Below are 19,389 nucleotides of genomic sequence, written 5' to 3' on the forward strand. Positions count from 1 at the left end.
CTCACTGCAACCTCCACCTCCCAGGTTCAAGCAATTTTCCTGCCTCAGTCTCCCGAGTGGCTGGGACTACAGGCCTGCACCGCTAAAGGTAGTGGCTGCTGTAATCACGCAGGCTGCAGCAGGGGCTACACACTCCGTGGAGCCTGAGGGAGCCCCGCCCCTGGTAAGTTGGAGCCAGGAGCTCCCCGAGTGCAACTGTAGCCACCCAAACCCAGACGTCCTGCCCTATGGAGCAGGCCAGGAGCCCTGCCCCGCCAAACTACAGCTGTGGATCCAAGCCTACCTGTGCTCTTGTGGGGGCGGGGTGTGAGGGGAGCGCAGGAACAGGCAAGATCTACCCTCCCAGGCGCAGCGGACCTGTGGCTGCAGACCTGGGCCTCCCACTCTACACAGCAAGCAGGAGCCGGGGGACAAGCGTGAGCCTTCCAAGTTGGCGGGATGGGAGCTCCAGGGTGCAGCTGCGGCTGCCCTCCCAGGTGCAGGACTGGACATCTCTGCAGCCTGCACCCTCCAAGGCCTCCAAGGCCCCAGGAAGGACCCTCCCCCCATCTCTGCAGGCTCAGCGGTGTCTGCTCCCACTGCCTGGCCTCTCTTGGCTCCTGGCGCCTGCTCTCATCTCAGAGCGGGGTTGGGGCCCAGCCCCAGGGCCATGAATGGCAGCGGGAGACAGACAGAGTCCTGGGCAGAAGAGGCAGGTCCCCAGGAAGTCCCCACCTTCAGACCAGGGAGGGCCAGAAGGCTGGGGACTGGGCTGCCAGTCCAATGGACTGGAGTGGGGACTTGTGCTGCCTTTTCCTGCTGGTCTATGGCGGCCCATGACACCCATGGACCAATGGGCACATACTTCCTCCCCTCTGAGGTCCATAAAAGCCCTGGGATCAGCCAGAGCAGGGCAGAAGACAGCCAGAGGATGAAGGGGGCAGAGAGACAACAGGATGACCAGCTGCAGAGAGGAGTACCATGTCTGCTGAGAGCTGGAGAGGACGGGACCACCACCTGCAGAGAGGAGCTACCCTCTCTGCTGAGAGTTGCAGTGACTACCTGACCGCAGAGAAGAGGCACCCTCTCCAGGGCCTCCTCTCCACTGAGAACTGCAGACATCTGGGACAACCAGTTGCACAGAGGAGCTACCCTTTCCAGGGCCTCCTTTCTGCTGAGAACTGAACACTTGGTGGATGACCTGCCTATAGACAGGAGCTACCCCCTGCAGGTCTCCTCTCGGCTACTGTAACACTTAATAAAGCTCATTTTCATTTGCTGAGTTGTTGTAATACTTGATAAAGCTCATCTTCATGTTCACCCTTCGCTTTGCTGAACGCAGGACAAGAACTTAGACAATTGGTCACCCTTCACTTGTCTGCTCTTCCTGGACACAGGACAAGAACTCAGGCAAAGGTGCCATGGCCTGCAGAGGTTTCTGGGAAGAATATTGACACCCCAAAGATCCCGGCCATGCTTTAGTAGATGTTGACCAGGCTGTTCTCAAATTCCTGCCCTCAGGTGATCTGCCCACCTCCGCTCCCAAAGTGCTGGATTACAGGTGTGAGCCGCCCACTGGGCCCGCCTGAAAACATTTGTTAAAGTCCGAAGTTGAAATTCTAGAGATGAAACCTAAAACATTTTAGATGAAAAATACACTGGATGGGACTAAAGGCAGGTTAAACACTACAAAGGACAAAGATTAGTGAAGATAAGACACAGTCATAACAATAGAAACTATCCAAAAAAAAAAAGAGGAAAAAAAGAGCAGTGAGCTGTGGGACTTTAAGTGGCCTAATATATGTATAATTGGAATTTCCAAAGGAGAGAGGAGAAAATAATGGCCATGTCATTCCCAAATTTGATGAAAACTATAAATCCAGCCAGGTGCATTGGCTCACATCTGTAATCCTAGCACTCTGGGAGACTGAGGCTGGGGGATCACTTGAGCCCAGGAGTTCAAGACAAGCCTCAGCAACATAGTGAAACCTCATCTCTACAAAAAATTTAAAAAATTAGCTAGGCATGGTGGCGTGAACTTGTAGTCCCAGCTACTTGGGAGCCTGAAGCAGGAGAATCGCTTGAGCCCAGGAGGCAGCATGCAGTGAGCCAAGATCGCACCACTGCGCTCCAGTCTGGACAACAGAGCCAGACCCTACAAAAACAAAGAAAATAAAATTAAAGAAGAAAGAAAGGAGAGAGAGACAGAGAGAGAGAGAGAGAGCACAACTATAAATCCACAGATAAAAAGAAGAAGCTCAATGAACCTCAAGCACAAGAAACATCACTCTGTCATCAGGCCTTAGTTAAACGTCATCTTCCCAGACAGACCTTCCCTTACCAGTAAATCCTTAGAATCATTATATCATTATCTTGTTTTTAAAGTGGTTTCCTTTTTTATTGTGTATCCTTACCCCTACCCTAATGTAAGCTCCACAAGGATGGGGACCTTGTCTGCATCCTCACCACTGAGTTCCCAGGGCCTAGCAAAACACCTGACATTTAGCAGGTGCTCAATACGTACTTCATGAATGAAGAGTAAATGACCTCTTCCATTCGTAAGCTTTAGGAATCAATTCCTATTTCAAAATCCCTCTCAAATTATTAAAACCATTCTTTCTGCATTCCCAACCTTTCCTTCTGCTCCCAGACTAATAAAATGTTATCATTCAACAATATTGGCCAGCCGCAGTGGCTCAAGCCTGTAATCCCAGCACTTTGGGAGGCCAAGATGGGTGGATCATCTGAGGTCAAGGGGTTTGAGACTACCCTAACCAACATGGTGAAAACCTGTCTCTACTAAAAATACAAAAATTAACGGGGCGTGGAGGTGCACACCTGTAGTCCCAGCTACTCAGGAGGCTGAGGCAGAAGAATCACTTGAATCCAGGAGGCAAAGGTTGCAGTGAGCTGAGATTGTGCTACTGCACTCCAGCCTGGGCAACAGAGTGAGTGTCCGTCTCAAAAAAAAAAAAAAAAACACAAAAACAAAACCCCAAAAAAAGGCCAATATGGTGTTTATTAGCACTAATTCTATCTATCATCTATCTATTTATCTGAGTCAGGGTCACTTTTTAAAAATTGGACATAATTGTACATATTTAAAGATACATAGTGATATTCTGATAATACAGTGTAGAGTGATCAAATCAGGGTAACTAGCACATCCATCATTTCAACCAGTTATCATTTCTTTGTGTTGGGGACATTCAATATCCTCTTTCTAACTATTTGAAACTATATATTAGCCTGGGCAATATTATGAGACTCTGTCTCTACAAACTACTTTTAAAAAATTTAGCCAGTCATGGTGGCACCCACCTGTAGTCCCAGCTACTCGGGAGGCTAAGGTGGGAGGATTGCCTGAGTCCAGGAGTTTTAGGCTGCAGTGAGCCAGGATCGCTCCACTGCACTCCAGCCTGGCCAATACAGTAAGACCCTGTCTCAAAAAAAAAAAACAAACTATGTATTATTAACTATAGTCATCCTACAGTGCTATGGAACACTAGAATTTATTCCTTCTCTCCAGCTGCAATTTGTAGCACTAATTCTTTTTGACTAATAGTAAAGTCACTTCATTTCCTGAGGAACGACCTATTAAAAAAACTATCCTTCCTCTCCAGACTGACTCCAGGTAAGGTTCTAGCAACCCCACTGCCTGGCGTAACATCCAGTTCTACCAATCGTGTATTCCTAGCACTCCAATAGACCATCATTTTCATCAATACAGCAGTTTACTAAACAACTGCTCTGGTAAACACTTTATGCTTTATATACATTGTCTAATCTATGAGGAGTTTACAGAGGAGCAAACTGAGATCTAGGAAGGTGATGCGACATACCGAGTCACATCACTAGTAAGTGGCAAAGCCAGAATATAAATCCAAGTCGGTCTGTTTGACTTCAAAATGTTGTTCTTTATGCCACACTAAGATGAAATTTAAACTGTTATGAAATTGTAGCTAAGAATCAAACAGCATACATCTCTCTAGGAGGGTCATAAACTTTTAATCATCTTTTCTGTCTGATAAAATGAAAAAAACCAAATTCTTAATATGTATGTTTGACAACTCAGTCACAGAGCCTCTGCTATCGCCTGAAATAAGAATCAACAACAAATCATCGCCTCGGCCAAAATATTTTCTCTTAAAGCTAGAAACATTTTAAAATCTGAAGTCTTGGAACACAAATTATTTTACAGAAATTCATGTATCAAAGACATGTAATTGAATCAAGAAAAATAAAGTCTCTATATTCTAGGGATTGGCTGAAGCAAAACATATTTCATTGACTTTAAGATGCACTTTCTTTTTTTAATTTTATGTTGTTGTTGTTGTTGTTTTTTTTTTGGAGATGGAGTCTCGCTCTGTCGCCCAGGCTGGAGTGCAGTGGTGCGATCTCAGCTCACTGCAAGCTCCATCTCCCGGGTTCACGCCATTCTCCTGCCTCAGCCTCCCGAGTAGCTGGGACTACAGGCGCCCGCCACCACGCCTGGCTAATTTTTTGTATTTTTAGTAGAGACGGGGTTTCACCATGTTAGCCAGGATGGTCTCCATCTCCTGACCTCGTGATCCACCTGCCTTGGCCTCCCAAAGTGCTAGGATTACAGGCGTGAGCCACCGCGCCTGACCCTTTTTTTATTTTTTATCTTAGGTAAAGACAGGGTTTCACCATGTTGCCCAGGCTGGTCTTGAACTCCTGAGCTCAGGAGATCCACCCACCTCAAGTTCCTAAAGGGCTGGGATTACAGGCGTGAACCACCATGTCCGGCCAAGATACACTTTCTTCCCCCACTTTTTAACATCTCTGAAATTCACGTGCATTATACAATCAATGGTATCTGACACCATCAGCCAGGTAGCAGTTGTGGTATGGTTATCATTGTCTGCACATGAGTGAACTTGGCCACAGCTGTTCATCATCATTAATTCTATGTCTAAATAAGTCTAAAATAATTTTTTTTTTTTTTTTTTTTTTTTAGAGACAGAGTCTTTCTCTGTCACCCAGGCTGGAGTGCAGTGGTGTGATCACAGCTAACTGCAATGTCAGACTTGAGGGCTGAATCCTCCTGCCTCAGTTTCTTAAGTAGCTGGGTCTATAGGCGTGCATCTGTGCATCTTGTCTGGTTAATTTTTTTTTTTTTTTTTTTTTGTAGAGAGGCTGTCTCCCTATGTGGCCCAGGCTGGTTTCAAACTTCTTGCCACAAGCAATCCTCCTACCTTGGCCTCCCAAGGTGCTGAGATTACAGGCATGAGCCACCATGCCCAGCCTAAAATAATTTTTAAGTATAAAATTAAAATGTTAAAGGTTAATTGGCTTCCTTATACGTGTTACATGACACAAAAGTGTATTTGACAGCTGATGGTGTCTTAGATCGAATGAGGTTCAATATTTTGTTCAGAGAGACTTTTTTTTTTTGAGACAGAGTCTCGCTGTGTTGCTCAGGCTGGAGTGCAGTGGCATGATCTCGGCTCACTGCAACCTCCGCCTCCTGGGTTCAAGCAATTCTCCTGCCTCAGCCTCCTGAGTAGCTGGGATTACAGGCACCCACCACCACGCCCAGCTAATTTTTTTGTATTTTTAGTAGAGACAGGGTTTCACTGTGTTGGCCAGGCTGGTCTCGAACTCCTGACCTCATGATCCACCCACCTAGGCCTCCCAAAGTGCTGGGATTACAAGCGTGAGCCACCGTGCCCAGCCGCAATAAATTTCTTAATGGTTATCTCCTACTGGTCCTCTTTCCTTGGTTGAACCCTGACTAACAATGCTTTACCCTCAACAGATAAAAGCAAAAAGGAAACCCTATAGTAAGATTATGGCATAAAACATTACAATATTTCAAATGGCCATTTTGGGGGGCATCCTGGAGGTTTTTGCACTCCAGAAAATGCCCCACAGTAAGATTCAGATGAGTGAAGGTTTCAACTTTATTTTGCCAGGTGGGGGAAGGACTGGAGAGAAAGGGGTAGTAGAAAAGAACTTACATGATGCCATAGTAAATAATAAAATAGAAGTTGAGGTTCTGGAATTGAGTTCCTTAAAATTACCAGTTGGAGATAAATATAATAGAGAATAGAAAAACAATAGAGAGAATCAATGAAACCATAAATTGGGTCTTTGAAACGATCAACAAAATTAACAAACATTTAGCTAGACTAAGGAAAAAGAAGAGGCAAATGACTAAAGTCAGAAGTGAAAGTGAGGACATTACTACTGACCATACGGAAACACAAAGGATTATAAGAAAAGACTATGCACAATTGTATGCCAACAAATTAAATAACCTAGATGAAACAGACAAATTCCTAGAAACACACAAACTACCTAAATGACTCAAGAAGAAATAGAAAATCTCAACAGACACATAACAAGAGATTGACTCAGTAATCAAAAACCTTTCAACAAAGGAAAGTCCAGAACCAGATGGTTTCACTGATGAATTCTATAAAACATTTAAAGAATTTTTCTCTTTTTTTTTTTTTTTTTTGAGACGGAGTCTCTCTCTGTTGCCTACGCTGGAGTGCAGTGGCATGATCTTGGCTCACTGCAACCTCTGCCTCCTGGGTTCAAGCGATTTTCCTGCCCCAGCCTCCCAAGTAGCTGGGATTACAAGTGCGCACCACCACGCCTGACTAATTTTTGTATTTTTAGTAGAGATGGGGTTTTGCCATGTTGGCCAGGCTGGTCTCAAACTCCTGACCTCAGGTGATCCCCCTGCCTCAGCTTCCCAAAGTGCTAGGATTACAGGCGTGAGCCACTGCGCCCGGCCTAAGGAATTTTAATATCAAATACTTCTACAAAACAGAACAGGAGGCAACACATACTAACTCATTCTATGAGGCCAGCATTACCCTGATACAGACAGACAAAGATATCACGAGAAAAGAAAATTAAGCTGGGCACAGTGGCTCATGCCTATAAGCCCAACACTCTGGGAGGCCAAGTCGGTAGGATCACTTGAGCTCAGGAGTTTGAGACCAGCCTGGGAAACACAGTGAGACCTCATCTCTACAAAAAATTTTTAAAAATTCGCTGGGTGTGGTGGTGTGTGCCTGTAATCCCAGCTACTCAGGAAGCCTGAGGCCAGAGAACTGCTTGAGCCCAGGAAATTGAGGCTGCAGTGAGCTGTGATCATGCCACTGCATGCCAATCTGGGTGAGAGAGCAAGACCTTGTCTCAAAAAAAAAAAAAAAAAAAAAAGAAAGAAAAAGAAAATTACAATAAACATTAGCAAGATGGCAGAAAAGGAGAATGCTGACTTTATCTCCTCTCACAGACACACCAAATAAACATCTACGCACAAATTAAATCCCTCTGAGAGAATGCCAAAAACTAGTTGAAAGACTCTAACACACTGAGCAACTGAGAAAATATTCACATCAAAACAGGTAGTAAAAGCTGAGACACCTTTGTGCACAAACCTCACAACAGGGACAGCACTTTACAAACAGGAAGCATCACCCAACTCCCAGCTTCTCCCTCAGGAATGAAGGGTTTGTTTGTGAGCTCATCTAGCTTGTAGAGTTAAAGGGCACTTCCAGTGGCTGTAGCCCACCCAGGATCAGTCCAGAGAGAATAAGCAAAGAGGCCCAGCTCCAAGTATCTCTCTGAAAGAGGTCTGTCTGCATACTTTTCCAGCTACTGCCTGAGGGTCGGGCTTCCGGCTAGCCTGTATCTGGGAGCAAACAGAGCAGATAAACAATAAACCTCTGAAAGGCTCTAGGGAAGAATGGGCACTTCCTGCACCTTCTCCCCCAGCTCAACTGAGTGATAAATCCAGGTCTGCAGATTTCCTGGAAAAAGTATATGTATGCATCAAGTGCCCCACTTTTAACAGTTCCCATATGAGGAATTGATTGCTAAATCACCTAGCTCTGGGAGTTGATAGGGCTCTGTATTCTGGAGTCTCCCCAGAACACAGAAGACAAAAAAAAGCTGGTTGCTAAATGGGTGCACATCCAGTGGATTCATTTGAAATTCAGAATGTGCAGATTGCATAAAAGTGCAGGCATTTGCCACAGATCCTCTTCCAGGCTTAGGACAGAGTGAGTGGGAGATAAACTCTAGCTCCCAGCTTCTCCCTGAGGTAGAAGGAATTGGAACATAAATCTAGCACTCCGACTTTTCAAGCTGCATGTCAAGGGATTGGCTTCTATCTCACATATCTTGGGGCACTGACAGAACTTGGCACACCCTAGTATCCAAAGGGCCATGAAGAACAAAGCAATTTGGACAAGCAAAAAGATGTGAGAGGCATCTAGAATTAGAATATCTGGTAGGGCTGGTTGGTGAGGTCCATCTCCCAGATGAGGCCAGTGTGACAAGACTAGAAGAGGTGGCTGTCTTACCTACTGTGCAAAAACCAACACAGAAAGTCAAGAAAAATGAAGAAACAGGGAAATATGTTATAAATAGAACAAGATAAATCTCCAGAAACAGAACCTAGGGAAATAAAGATATGTGATTTACCTGATAGGGAATGTGAAATAGGTCATAAAGACGTTCACCAAGATTAAGAGAGTAATTCTTGAACTGAAAATTTCAACAGAAATAGGAAATATTTAAAATTATCAAGCAGAAATCACAGAGCTGAAGAATAACTGAACTGAAAAATTCAATAGAGTTCAACAGCAGACTAGATCAAGAAGACAGGATCAGTGAACTAGAAAAGAGGTCAATCACAATTACACAATCTGAGAAGTAAAAACAGAATAAAAGAGTAAAGATAGCTTAAAAGACTTATTGGAAACCATTAACTAGAACAATCTATGCATTACTGGAGTACTAGGAGGAGAGAGAGAGAAAGAGATGGCTGAAAACTTCCCAAGACTGGGGAAGAAAAGAGAAATGTGGATCCGGGAAGCCCAAAGGATGCCAAATAAGAAGAATCCAAAGAGATCTACACAGAGACATATTATAATCAAACTAACAAAAGGTAAAGACAAAGAATTTTGAAGCAGCAAGAGAAAGGCAGCTTGGTACATACAAGGAAATCCACATTAGACTAACAGAGTTTTCAGCAGAAACCTTGCAGGACAGAAGGGAGTGGAACAGTACATTCAAAGTACTCAAGGAAGAAAACTGCCAACCAAAAATATTATGCCCATCAAAACTATCCTTAAAAAACAAGGGGCTGGGCCAGGTGGGGTGGCTCCTGCCTGTAATCCCAGCACTTTGGGAGGCTGAGGCAGGCGGGTCACCTGAGGTCAGGAGTTCCAGACCAGCCTAGCCAACATGGTGAAACCCCATCTCTATTAAAAATACAAAAATTAGCTGAGCGTGGTGGTAGGTGCCTGTAATCCCAGCTACTTGGGAGGCTGAGGCAGGAGAATTATTTGAACTCAGGAGGCGGAGGTTGCAGTGACCTGAGATCACACCATTACACTTCAGCAAGAGTGAGACTCCAAAAAAAAAAAAAAAAAAAGAGGGGCCATAAAGACTTACTCAGACAAACAAAAACTGAGGGAGTTTATCACCACTAGACCTGTCTGACAAGAAATAAGAAATGATATGGGGAGTCCTTCAAGCTGAAAGAATGCTGAACAACAACAGGAAAGCAAAACAAAGCATAAAACTCATTGGCAGATGTAAACATACAGGCAAAAAATCTTTTATTATTCCAACCGTGGTGAGTAAATAGACTGCAATCTTACTATAAAAGTTTAGGCCAGGCACGGTGGCTCACACCTATAATCCCAGCACTTTGGGAGGCTGAGGTGAGCAGATCACTTGAGGTCAGGAGTTCGAGACCAGCCTGGCCGACATGGCAAAACCCCATCTCTACTAAAAAAAAAATACAAAAATTAGCTGAGTGTGGTAGTGCACACCTGTAATACCCCAGCTACTTGGGAAGCTGAGGCAGGAGAATCACTTGAATGTGGGAGGTGAGGTTGCAGTGAGCCAAGATCAGGCCACTAGCCTGGGTGACAGAGCAAGACCCTGTCTCTTAAAAAGCAAAAAAAAAAAAATCGTTTGAAGTATTAGGCTGGGCTCGGTGGCTCACACGTGTAATCCCAGCACTTGGGAAACTGAGGCGGGCGGATCACCTTAAGTCAACATGGCAAAACCCCGTCTTTACTAAAATTACAAAAAAATTAGCCAGGCATGGTGGCAGGCACTTGTAGTCCCAGCTACTTGGGAGGCTGAGGCAGGAGAATCTCCTGAACCGGGAGGCGGAGGTTGCAGTGAGCCAAAATTGTGACATTGCACTCCAGCCTGGGCAACAAGTAAAACTCTATCCCAGAAAAAAAAAAAAAAAAGGTTAAAGTATTAAAAACAACTAATACTAAAATATGTTAATGGATACATAATACAAATAGTAGACAATTGTGACATCAATAGCATAATGTGGGAAGAGAAGAGAGAAAAGCATTCTTGCATGCAAGGGAAGTTATCAGCTTAAAGTAGACTGTGAGAACTATATTCTGTGTAAGCCCCTTGATAACCACAAAGAAAAAGGGAATCAAAACCTAGCAATGTAAAAAAAAAAAAAAAAAAAAAAAGAAACAAAATGACAGCAAGAAAAAAAAAGAGGAATAAAATAACCACAAGACAAATAAAACAATTAACAAAATGGCAAGAATAAATCCTTCCTTATCAAAAATTACTTTAAATTTGAATGGAATAAATGCATTAAAATCATGCTGAAGAGGTATCTGCACTCCCATGTTTATTGCAACATTATTCGCAATAGCTAGATATGAATTCAACCTAAATATTCATCAACAGATGAATGGATAAAGAAAATATGATATATACAACAATAGAATATTATTCAGCCTTTAAAAAGAAGAAAATCCTGTTATTCGTGATACTGTGGATGAACCTGGAGGACATCATGCTAAGTAAAATAAGGCAGGCACAGAAAAACAAATGCCACATGATCTTACTTATATGTGGAATCTAAAAAATGTCAAACTCATAGTACTAGAGTAGAAAGGTGGTTACCAGAGACTGGGGGTTGGAAGAAGGAGAGAACAAGGAATCAGAGTATCAGATAAATGATCTAAGAGTACAAAGTTTCCATTAGGATGAAATAAATACATAAGATCTAACACACAGTAGGGTAACTATAGTCAATGATAATGCATTATGTATTTCAAAATAGCTAAGAATAAATTTTAAAAGTCTTACAACAAAAAAAAATGAGGTGCTAGGTATGTTAATTAGCTTAATTATTCCACATTATATAATACATCAAACCATTACATTGTGCCCCATTCATGTATCCAATTATAGTTTGTGAAATAAAAATATTTTTAAAAACAAAAAAATGTAAATGGAATAAACTCCACAAAAGAAAGATGTACAGTGCCTGAACAGATTTAAAATTTATATGTTGTCTACAAGAAACTCATTTAGATTCAAGGACACACAAAGGCTGAAAGTAAAGGGATGAAAAAAGATATTGCATGCAAATGTTAACCCAAAAAAGGTAGAAGTGGCTATAACTCATATCCAACAAGGCAGACTTTGTCAAAAACTGTCACTAGACACAAAGAAGGTCATTTAACAAAAAATGGGTCAACAAGATATAACAATTAGAAATATATATACACCAAACAAAAGCACCTAACAAAGCAAATATTGACAGATCTAAAAGTACAAATTGACAGCAATAGTAGTAGACTTCAACACTCCACTTTCAGTAACAGACAGAACGTACAGACAGAAAATCAGTAAGGAGTGAACTTGAACACTATAACAAATGGACTTAACAGACATAAATAGAACTTTTCACTCAACAGAATACACATTCTGCTTTTCTTCCTCCTCCTCCTCCTCCTCCCCCTTCCCCTCCCCCTCCCCCTCCTCCTCCTCCTCATTCTTATTCTTATTCTTCTTTTCTAAGATACAGGATTTCAATCTGCCACCCAGGCTGGACTGCAGTGGTGTGATCAGAGCTCAGTGTAATCTTGAACTGGCCTCAAGCGATCCTGTCCCTTCAACCTCACAGTGCTGGGACTACAGGTGTGAGCCACCAAGCCTAGCCTACACATTCTTAAGCACACACAAAACATTCTCCCAGATATATTGATCACGTTAGGCCACAAGTCTTAACAAATTTAAGGTCAAAATCATATCAAGTATGTTTTCCAACTACATGGAGTGAAATTAGAAATCTGTAACAGCACACACACAAAAAAGGAACATTCACAAATACGTGAAAACTAAATAACATAGTCTTAAACAGCCACTGGACTAAAAAGAAAGTAAGAAAGTTGACCTCACCCTCTGCCTAACACCGCCCACCCAGCTCCGCCCACCCAGCTCCGCCCACCCAGCTCCGCCCAGCCAGCCAGCTCCGCCCAGCCAGCCAGCTCCGCCCAGCCAGCTCCGTCTACGCGCTCAGCCCCTTCCCCGCCTCGGGAGGGTGAGCGGGCCAGCTGCACACCAAGGGCCAGCCGCTCCGGGAGGTGCGCGCGCTCGGGGTCCCCTGCATCCCCCGCACCCAAGTGGATTCGTGGCTGGTGCACAGCGTGGCAGCTGGGGATGCAGACTTGGTTCACGGGCTGCTCGGCGCCACCGCCACGTTGGCCAGAAGAGTCGGCGCCAGCCAGGCTGCGCAGTGGGGGCGGCGGGGATCCCCAAGCAGCTCGGAGTAGCCCCTGGGCCGGCGGGGAAGAACGAAGAAAATGAGGCACTAAGAAAAGAGCATGAAGCTGGGGCTCCCAGTTCCCAGCACGAGGAAAATGTGTCAACCCAGAAGAACTCATTACAAAGCAGAACAATGAAGATGAAAACAAAGAGCAGATAAACCTGACTGGGAGGCAGAAGAGACCAGTGAACCTAGAAATCAGACATCTGAATGGGACAGATACTTCTCTCTGGAAGATTGTTGTTTTCATCATAGCCTGAAAATTCACTGGAGGGATCTCATCGGGAGATATTCCTCCTCTTCCAGGCAGTATCAATGATGGCATGAATTTCTTCAGCACATTATAATGGAGACTTTAGCCAGGCTGTAAGTCACGATGTCAATATTCATGAGGCCATGTTGCTGTGTCCCAACAATACATTTAGAAGAGATCCAGTAGGAAGCACTTCACGGGCACAAGAACCATTTCTACAGTTACATTCACCAATCCTGGGCAAACCCTTCCTAGAACTAATTTGACAGGATCTCTTCCACATGTTGACAATCAGATGAGGAATCTAAAAAGCCAAGACCTACTATATGACCTTCCCGTAAATATATTTGATAAACTTAATGTCACTAGCCACAGACAATGACTTTGATCCAGTGGATGTTTCTCGGCTTTTTGACGAACCAGATTCTGATTCTGGCCTTTCTTTAGACTCGTCACAATAGCACCTCTATCACCAAGTCTAATTCTTCTCACTCTGTGAAGGTGCTATAGGGTTTTAGTATAGTCTCGTTCCCATCATGACTTAGAAGGTTCTGTAGGAGGCTGCTACCCAGAACCCAGTATGTTTTGTCACATGGATCATAGTAGTGATTATGGTTTCCATGGGGATCTTGCATTTCAAGACATATTTTATAACCACACTTACCACTTACAGCCAAGTGCACCAGAATCTACTTCGGAATCTTTTTCAGGCCTGGAAAGTCACAGAAAATAAGGAGTAGGTACCTCAGTGACTGATAGAAACTTGAGCTGTGATGAATGACATGCTAAAGCTTTGCATATCCCTTTTTCTGTAGATGAAATTGTCCACGTGCCTGTTTTTTGTTTTTTTGAGACCGAGTCTTGCTCTGTTGCCCAAGCTGGAGTGCAGTGGTGTGATGTCATCTCACTGCAACCTTCACCTCTTGGGTTCAAGCAATTCTTCTGCCTGAGCCTCCCAAGTAGCTGAGATTCCAGGCACCCGCCACCACGCCTGGCTAATTTTTGTATTTTTAGTAGAGACGGGTTTTCACCATGTTGGCCAGGCTGGTCTCGAACTCCTGACCTCAGGTGATCTGCTCAGCTCGGCCTCCCAAAGTGCTGGGATTATAGGCATGAGCCACTGTGCCCAGCCCACCTGTTGATTCTTTCAGTAGCACATTAAATAGGTACTATCTGACAGACCTACAAGTCTTGCTCATCTGTGATATCAGATGAAGAGGGAAAAATAAAGTTGCTGCTCAGAACTGTTACAAATGCAAATTAGACATAATTTTGAATCTAGAGGATGATGTATGTAAATTGCAAGCAAAGAAGGAAACTCTTGAGAGTGAGCCCAATGTAATAAAGCTATTAACATAATGAAACAGAAACTGCATGACATTTGTGATGTTTTTAGATTAATAAGAGATGACCAAGGTAGGCCAGTCAATCCAAACCAGTATACTCTTCAATATAGCTGTGATGGAAGAAGAGCAAACCCTCAGGTAAGAAAGAAGCTGTAGCAGGAAATATAAGTTGAAAGAAAATAAAATTAAAAAAAGAGCAAACACTGGGGATCTAATTATTTTAAGATATATTTCAGTTTTTTATGATTTAAAATGCAAAATAGCCTTATTTTCATTTAGTTTGTCAGCACTGAAGTAGTGGGCTTTTCAAACACTATTTTAGTTTAATCTTTATATTTAGCTTATAAATTTTTCTATATGGAAATAAATTTTATATGCGAATTTTAAAAAAAGAAAATTTAAAAATATCTCAAGCTGGGAATGGTGGTACACACCTGTAGTCTCAGCCACTTGGAAGGCTGAGATGGGAGGATTGTTAGTTTGAGCTCCGCCTGGGCAAAACAGCAAGACCCTGTGTATATAAATACATACATATACATACATACATACATACATACATATACATACATACATACATACATACACACAAATGAAGACAAAAATACTACATATCAAAACTTAAGGGATGTAGCAAAAGCACTACTAAAAGGGAATTTTATAGTGATAAATGCCTGCATTATAAAAGAAGAAAGATCCCAAATAACCTCAGTTTACCCCTCAAGGTACTAGAAAAAGAACAAACTAAACCCAAAGTTAACAGAAGGAAGGAAATAATAAAGATCAGGACAGAAATAAATCAAAGAGAGAATAGAAAAACTGCAGAAAATCAACAAAATCAAGTTGGTTTTTCAAAAAATATAAAAGTTGAGAAACCTTTAGCTACACTAAGAAAAAAAAGAAGACTCAAAATCAGAAATGAAAGCGGAGACATTACAACTGATGTCACAGAAATAAAAAGGACCATAAGGGACTATTATGAACAATTATATGCCAACAAATTGGATAACCTAGAGAAAATGGGTGTTTCTAGAAACATAGAACCTACAAAGATTGAATCAAGACTAGAAAACCTGAACATACCAATCACAAATAAAAATATTAAAGTTGTAATAAAACACTTTTCATCAAAGAAAAGCCCAGGACCAGATGGCTTCATGGTTGAATTCTGCCAAATATTAAAATAATTAATACTAACCAGGTGCAGTGGCTCATGCCTGTAATCTTAGCACTTCGGGAGGCTGAGGCAGGCAGATCACCTGAGGTCAGCAGTTTAAGACCAGCCTGCCCAACATGGTGAAACTCCATCTCTTCTAAAAATACAAAAATTAGCCAGGCGTGGTGGCAGACGCCTGTAATTACAACTACTCAGGAGGCCAAGGCAGGAGAATCACTTGAACCCAGGAGGCGGAGGTTGCATGAGCCAAGATCATGCCACTGCATTCCAGCCTGGGCAACAAGAGCAAAACTCTTGTCTCAAAAAACAAAAAAAGAATTTATACCAATCCTTCTTAAACTCTGCCAAAAAGTAGAAGTTCTGAACTCACTTTGAGGGCAGCATCACCCTAATACTAAAGTCAGACATCGCAATGACATAACATCCTTTTATGATAAAAGAACTCTCAACAAAATAAATATAAAAGACAAATTCCTCAACGTAATAAAGGCAATTTATGAACAGCCTACATTCTCAGCTAATATCATTAATGGGGAAAAAACTGAAAGCTTTTCCTTTAAGATCTGTGTAAGGCAAGGATGCCCACTCAATACTTCCACTGAACATAGCACTAAAGATACTAGCAAGAGCAATCAGGCAAGAAAAATAAATAAAAGGCATCATATCAGAAAGAAAGAAGTACAATTATCCATTTGTAGATGACATGATCCTCAATATAGATAACCCTAACAACTTCATAGAAAAATTATTAGAATAAATGAATTAATAAGTTGTAAGATACAAAATCAAAATACAAATATCAGTTGCATTTCTTTACACCAATAACAATCTATCCAAGAAAAAAATCACATTTACAATAGCATGAAAATAATAAAATACTTAGACTTTTTTTTTTTTTTTGAGATGGAGTTTCGCTCTGTTGCCCAGGCTGGAGTGCAGTGGCGCAATCTCGGCTCACTGCAACCTCCACCTGCCAGGTTCAAGCAATTCTCTGCCTCAGCCTCCCAAGTAGCTGGGATTACAGGCACCCACCACCATACCCGGATAATTTTTGTATTTTTAGTAGAGATGGGGTTTCACCATCTTGGCCAGGCTGGTCTTGAATTCCTGACCTCGCGATCCACCTGCTTCGGACTCCCAGAGTGCTGGGATTACAGGCGTGAGCCATCACGCCCAGCCCAGAAATAATTTTAACTAATAAAGATCTGTACCCTGAAAACTACAAAACATTGATGAAAGAAACCGAAGACACAAAAAAGGAAAGATATCCCATGTTCATAGATTTGAAGAATACTATTTAAACTACCCATACTACCCAAAATGATACAGATTCAACCCAACCCCTATCAAAATTCCAATGACATTCTTCACAGAAAAAAAAAAAAACTCTTAAAAAAACACAAAAGACCCCAAATAGCAAAAACAATCTTGAGAAAGGAAAACAAAGTTGGAGGTATCACAATTCATGATTTCAAATTATATTACAAAGCTAATCAAAACAGTATGGTACTAGCATAAAAACAGACACATACACCAATGGAAAAGAATAGCAAGTCCAGAAACAAACCCAATCATATATGTTCAACTAATTTTCGACAAGGCCACCAAGAAGACACAATGGAAAAAGGATAGTATCATCAACAAATGGTGTTGGGAAAACAGGCTATCCATATGCAAAAGAACTAGACTGGACCCTTACCTTACACCATATACAAAAAATCAACTCAAAATGGATTAAAAAACCTAAACCTAAGACCAGAAATCATAAAATTACTAGAAGAAAACAGGTAACAAGCTAGAAAAACTCCTTGATATTGGCATTGGCTATGATTTTTGACTATTACACCAAAAGCACAGGCAACAAAAGCAGAAACAAACAAGTGAGACTACATCAAACTAAAAAGCTTCTACACAGCAAAGGAAACAATCAAGAGTGAAGAGATAATCTGTTGAATGGGAGGAAATATTTGCAAAACATACATCTAAGGAGTTGATATCCAAAATACATAAGTAATTCAAACAACTCAATAGCAAGAAAATAACCCAATTTAAAAATGGGCAAGGGATGTGAATAGACATTTCTTAAAAAGAAGACATACAAATGGTGTACACATATATGAAAAAGTGCTCAGCATCACTAATCATCAGGGAAATGTAAATCAAAACCATAATATCAGCTCACACCTGTCAGAATGGCTATTATTAAAAAGACAAAAAATAACAAGTGTTGGTCAGGATGTGGAGAAACAGAAAATCCTGTACACTGATGGTGGGAATGTAAACTGGTACAGCCATTACAGAAAATGGTATGGAGGTTCATCAAAAAACTAAAAATAGAACTACCTTATGATCCAGCAATCCCATTTTTGGGTATATATCCAAGGAAATGAAGTCAGTACGTTGTACGTTGAAGAGATATCTGCACTCCCATTTTCATTGTAGCATTATTCACAATAGTCAAGATATAAAATCAATGTAAGTGTTCAACAGATGAATGGATAAAGAAAATGTAGCATAGACCGGGCACAGTGGCTCATGCCTGTAATCCCAGCACTTTGGAAGGCCAAGGTGGGCAGATCACAAGGTCAGGAGATCAAGACTATACTGGCTAACACGGTGAAACCCCGTCTCAATTAAAAAATACAAAAAAATTAGCCGGGCATGGTGGCGGGCGCCTGTAGTCCCAGCTACTCGGGAGGCTGAGGCAGGAGAATGGTGTGAACCTGGGAGGCAGAGCTTGCAGTGAGCCAAGATCACGCCACTGCATTCTAGCCTGGGTGACACAGCGAGACTCCATCTCAAAAAAAAAAAAAAAGAAAATGTAGTATATACACACAGTAGAATACTCTTCAGCCATTAAAAAGGAAATCCTACCATTTATGACAATATGGATGAACCTGGTGAATATTAAGTGAAATAAGCCAGGCACAAAAAAACAAGTATTGTATAACCTCACTTACATGTGGAATCTAAAAAAGTCAAACTCATAGAAACAGAGAGTAGAATGGTGGTTACCAGTGGTGAGGGAGGGGAGCTAGGGAGATGCTGGTCAAATGAAACAAACTTTCAGTTAGGAGGCATAAGTTCAAGAGATCAATTATACAGCATAACGACTATAGTTAATAATATATTGTATACTTGAAAATTGCCAAGAGAATTGTTCCAGCCACAAAAAAATGGTAAGTATACATGATAATGCATATGTTCATTATCTTTACTTTAGACATCCTACAATGTGAACATACATATTGAAACATCATGCTGTATACAATATACGATTTTGTTAACTGAAATAATTTATTAAAATAAAATAAATGAACAGAGGTTCTGAGATCTGTGAGATAATACCAAAGAGTCTAACATTTGCATCACTGGAGCCTAAGAGGGAGGAGAAAGTAGAGCAGAAAATATCTGAATGGTTTAAAACTTTACATAATTTGATGAAAGGCATAATCTTACAAATTTAAGCTCAACAAATCCCAAAGAGAATAAATTCAAACACCCAGGCACATCATAATCAAACCAATAAAAACCAAAGACAAAGATTCCTGAAAATACTCAGAGAAAAATAACATGTTTCATATAGGGGAAATATTACTTTAATGGCTGCACATTTCTCATCAGAAACCATGGAGGCTGAAAGAACAGAACTGTCAACACAGTATTTTATATCCAGCAAAAATATCTTTCATGAATTAAGGCAAAATAGACATTCTCAGATGAAGAAAAAATAAGAGAATTAAATGTCAATAGACCTGCACTAAAAGAAATTTTCCAGATGAAAAGGACTGATACCGATGTAAACTTGGAACATCAGGAATTAAGGAAGATTAATACAAATGATAAATATTGTGGTAAATGTGATAGACTGTTTTCCTCTTGGGTTCTTAAAAATATCTATGATAGTTGTAAGGAAAAAATACATTGTCTGATGAGTCTTATTTTTTATTTTTTGAGACACAGTGTCTAGCTCTGTCACCCAGGCTGGAGTGGAGTGAAGTGATCTTGGCTCATTGCAACCTCTGCCTCCTGGGCTCAA

The 19,389-nt window shown here is 41.5% G+C and overlaps 1 pseudogene; it reads left to right on the top strand.

The window, feature by feature from the left end:
- Positions 1-227: 227 nt before the first annotated feature.
- Positions 228-14,332, top strand: LOC129015151 (nuclear factor erythroid 2-related factor 3-like; annotated as a pseudogene).
- The last annotated feature ends 5,057 nt before the right edge of the window (positions 14,333-19,389 follow it).

The sequence above is a fragment of the Pongo pygmaeus genome, chromosome 18 (assembly GCF_028885625.2).
Source record: "Pongo pygmaeus isolate AG05252 chromosome 18, NHGRI_mPonPyg2-v2.0_pri, whole genome shotgun sequence".
In the NCBI taxonomy this organism is placed as follows: Eukaryota; Metazoa; Chordata; class Mammalia; order Primates; family Hominidae; genus Pongo; species Pongo pygmaeus.